General features: G+C 46.4%; 1 pseudogene; it reads right to left on the bottom strand.

The window, feature by feature from the left end:
- Nucleotides 1-2,363: 2,363 nt before the first annotated feature.
- On the bottom strand, nucleotides 2,364-4,205 carry LOC103212697 (annotated as a pseudogene).
- Nucleotides 4,206-4,605: the final 400 nt, after the last annotated feature.

The raw sequence follows: 4,605 nt of genomic DNA on the forward strand, positions 1-4,605 counted from the left end.
AAGACCATGTATAGGGTTGGCAGACAATGGTCCTATAAGTGTATTTGTATGATCTGTAAGAATTCCCAGGTGTATAGCAGAGCTGACAAGGGACAAGGTTCTAGTCACTTCTTGGCACAGCCAGCTATCCAGAAGGAGTAAGTAGTTGGACCTGTGGGCTCAGGACATAGTCACAGGGGACATCAAGCTCAATTGGCATAGCATACTACACAAAACATTGTTCCACATCCTACTTTGGTGAGTAGTGACTGGGATCTTAAAAGCTTGCAAGCTGCCATCTAGATGCAATGATGAGTCTCTCCTCGTCCAGAGCAAAGAGGAATGAAGAAAACCAAAGATTCGTGGAAACAATTAGTCCTGGCAACTAGTACACCATGCGATCCGCAGCCTATACGACTATGAGACCAGAACTAGGTGGTGCCCATCCACCATTGTCAACCACTTGGAGGAGGATCTACGTAGGAGATTCTGGATAGTGGATAGACTGGGAGAATAATGTGGAACAAAACTCAAAATCATTTGGGAAAAAAAAGGGGAGGGGGACCTGGTTTGCTGATCTGATAGAGGTTGGTGGAACCACTGAGACTATGGCCCCTAGCTGCCCTTCAGGTCTGGAATTGAACCCACACCTGTGGCTTCCAGCCAAACAAAAGACAGACATATGAGTTGAACATTTACTTGAGGTAGATACATTCCTTGGAGAGAACAATCATGGGAGAAAGAAGGGTTGTTTATGCACAAGAAGACAGCTCAGGGGGCAGGAGTGCATGGAGGTAATGGACACAGGGAAGAGGTAACTGTTGGGAGGAAGTGGGAGGGGAGCTGTTACATTGGTAAATTGTAGTCAATGTCATGAGACAACATGTATATGAACTGCTGTATGGAAAGTGAATTTGCTCTGTAAATTTTCACCCAATCACAATAAAAAAATAAAATAAAATAAAAAACTGCAGCATCATTCCCAAAGCTATTATTAATCTCAACCTCACCTTCAAATAAACCATACATGTGAGAAGTCAAAAAAAAAATAAAAATTAAAAAAAAACTGCTCATATGAGAAAGTCAGCATTTCCCTCCCTCAACTATCTTCACAGCCCACAGCTTGTCTGTTCGTGGAAACCTCTGTGTTTTCCACCTGCTGTTGGAAAGCTCCTGACACCCAGGGCAGATCTGGTTACCCTCTTCCCAGAAGCCCCGAAGGATGCAATACTGTCCATCTCCTGGCCATGGTCCCTGCCCCCTTCAGGATCCCTCCTTAAGGAGCTCCCCATCTCTCCCTCACAGGGTCTGATCCTTCCTTCAGGGTGACCTTCCTCAACCAACTGTAATTTTCTGCTCTTTCCAATATGCTCCTATCAATTGTATGCATCCCCAGAGCTACCATATAAAGTCTATGGTCCCTGCAGGCATTTATTTTTAACGCTTTACATACACATATTATGTTTTCCTTTTTAATTTTGAGACTATGAATTCAGAGGCCAGTTAGAGCTTGCATAGAGAGCAGAAGGATCTATGTTTCTGGTCGGGACAAGAGGGGACACTACCATTTAAGATGAGAAAACTCACTGACATCCACCAGTTAGGGTTCTGGCATTCCTCCTACTATAAGCTGCAGCCTATTATAGGCACAGGTGGATTGTTTATAGAGGCTTCTGGGTGGCATATCAGCACCAACAGTCTCTCCTTCCACAGTCTCTCCCAGCAACCAGTTCACTGCCCCAGCAAGATGGTCCTGCTTTCCTTCTAGGGACATCTGTGTAGCTACGAGGACAATGTGGAGGGAAGAGGTAAGGATATAGGGAAATAAAATTTAGCAACAAAATGAAAGAGCCCAGAAAAGTCAGAGGAGCCAAAAGAAAAATCTTAAAGACATATTTCTGTTGATCACAAATTCCCATATGTTTGCATATTATTCATGATACTAATAAAAATGGTGCCCTAGGTCTACTCTGGGTGAAGTTATTTTTTCTCTCATCTTATTTTTTTCTATATTTCCTGATTGAACTATGAGGGACGGCACTTCAGTGGAATCCTTCCTATGACATCACCTAAGCTACATGTAACATAATGTAAACATCACAGAAGATGAAAGGGCCACCAATGTCCTCAGCGATTGTAGCAGAGCTTTCTCAGCACTTACAGAACATACACAATAAGCTTTTACGTTTTTTCTTGTGTTTTTAATTAAAGTCATCCCTCTTGAGAAAGTCTGTCCGGTTGCAGAAAGTCTGAGAGACCAGAAGGAAAGTAGTCAAACTGCTTGTGAAACGTACAAATGTGATGATGACTGACTTCCTTTCAATTAAGTCCTATGGGGTGAGAATGGAAACCACTCATTCCACGGCAAAGGTTGACTTTGCATTTTATGTTCTAATTTGCTGCATTGACTTGAGGTCCGGTGAGACTGCGAAGGCACACCCTGTGCACTTTTTGATGTCATCCACTGTCAAGCCTTCCCAGAGCTCAATCAGTGTCAGTCCTCTCTTTGGGTCCACGATGAACACGGCCCTTTCCGTGATGATTCAGTTCACACAGTGCTTCCCAGTCAGTGGCATCGTACACTTGTCTAAGATTTTGGGTTCATTTGCCTTTGAACAATGCTGCATGGTGACCACCACTCTGGTTTTGGGACTGGACACTAAATCCATGGCACCTCCCATTCCTTTCACTTTCTTCCCAGGAATCATCCAGTTAGCCAATAAAAATTTTTATTGTGATTTGGGTGGAAGTTTAGAGAGAAAATTCATTTTCCATACAGTTCATACACATTTTGTCTCATGACATGGTCTGTAATTTCCCACAATGTTAACAGCTCTCTTCCCATTTCCTCCCTGTAGTTACCTCTTCTCTGTGTCCTTCTTTCCTATGCATTCCTGCCTCCCGAGCTGTCTCCCTTTGCAAATATTGCCCTTCTGTTCTCTCATGATTGACCATTCTAAGGAGTATATCTACCTGATGTAAATGTCCCATATGCCTGTCTATTGTTTGGCTAGAAGCAATGAGAGTGAGTTCAAGTCCAGCCAGATCACCATATTTAGAAACCTGCATCTCTCCCAGCATTGTCAGACCAAGTTTTCCCCCCATCCCCACCCCCGATCACTGTAAACAATCATCACTGAGAAGAAAGAGGCACCAGGAGAAACAGTGACTGGTTGCTTGCCTGCACTGATAAGATCTGCATCCACCTCGTCCCAAGCCCAGAATTCCATTTTCACTCTGAAGATGAACAGTCTTATCTGGGCTAATGAAGTTGCTGTCCAAGAGGGGGATTCCTATGTCCAAAGTAGCATACACGCCATCCTCCAATTCCAGAGCTGCTGGTTGGATGATGCACATCCTAGGTCATCTTCAGCAATCAGGTGTCCATCTCCCTCTTGTCAGACTGCTACGTGCTCAATTCTCTTCTCATATTTTTCTCTTCTTATCAAGCAGTCTACATAAATATTAGGAAGATGGATGTTTTCTGGGGAAATATTCCAACGTTCACAATTTCTTCTACCTCTACCACTGTGGTTTCTGCAGCTTTGCACTTAGGCACGTTAAATTCCTTGTGCTTTTCCTGAAGATAACGTTTCCTGAGCTTTCAGCCTTCCATCCTTTCACCAACGCAAAATTTCCAGGGATTGCTTCCTCCAGAAGATAATGGTGGCTGTGAAACTCCCTCACCTCTCTGGGCTTACAATGACAGCAAAGTGTCCATCGTGGTAGTACCTGATAGCACACCTCCTTCCTGAACCAGGGTCCCATATCTAGCCAGTGTAGAGAGTGGCACCTCGGAGTGCCCCACATGGATCCTTTCCACCAGCGTGACCTGGGGCATCAGCTCCAGCTCCCCAGCCAGGTACTGGTGTCTGAAGAGGGCACTATCCCCAACGTAGGAGCAGATAACGTGTCTAATTTGCTTGGTTGCCAGTAAGAGACCCAGCCTGAAGTCATCCACACCAACCGTGTTACTAACCATGGTGAGCCCGTTCACAAGGGTCTTCAGCAAGGTGCAGATCAGGTTCTCAGGGATCCCAAAGTCAACCTGCCCATCAGGATGGTGGTGTCACAAGAAATGTCCTTAATGGACTCCACCGAGTCTGTGCAGAATTTGGCCTGGTGCCAGGCACTGATGGAGATGTGGTACCACAATCCTTGGATACAGTGGGGCAATCCAGGAGCCCCTGAGCGGCACAAAAGAATGCCCAGCCACAGCCCACATCCTGCAGCCCAGAAAAGAGGAGACTGAGAGCCTCCATGTGGGGTGCACGGTGGTTGAGGTCCGGCCTGGAAGAGGCTGGAAGCATGTGACTGAGCCCTGCACGGGGAGGCCTGGGCAGCTGCTGCAGTGTTGCAGATTTTGGGGCACCTGCCAGACAGAGTAACATCTCCAGGCTCCTGGGAAAGGAATCGCCTAGAGGTGGGGCAGTGATCCTCTCCATGTGGATAGAGGCGCAAAGAGGCTAAGGACGTGCTAGGCCACAGAGCAGAGGGTTGGGATTAGACTGCCTGGCTCCACAGAGCCAGGAGGCGACTGCTATAGCAGTGGCCCCACCAGGACAGCTGGCCACACGGCAGGGCTCCCCAGGCTGCAGATTTGAGGCTGGGGAGACCCAGAGAGGA

The sequence above is a fragment of the Orycteropus afer genome, unplaced genomic scaffold, assembly GCF_000298275.1.
Source record: "Orycteropus afer afer isolate SDZICR_OR568_19922 unplaced genomic scaffold, OryAfe1.0 scaffold01067, whole genome shotgun sequence".
Taxonomy (NCBI): Eukaryota; Metazoa; Chordata; class Mammalia; order Tubulidentata; family Orycteropodidae; genus Orycteropus; species Orycteropus afer.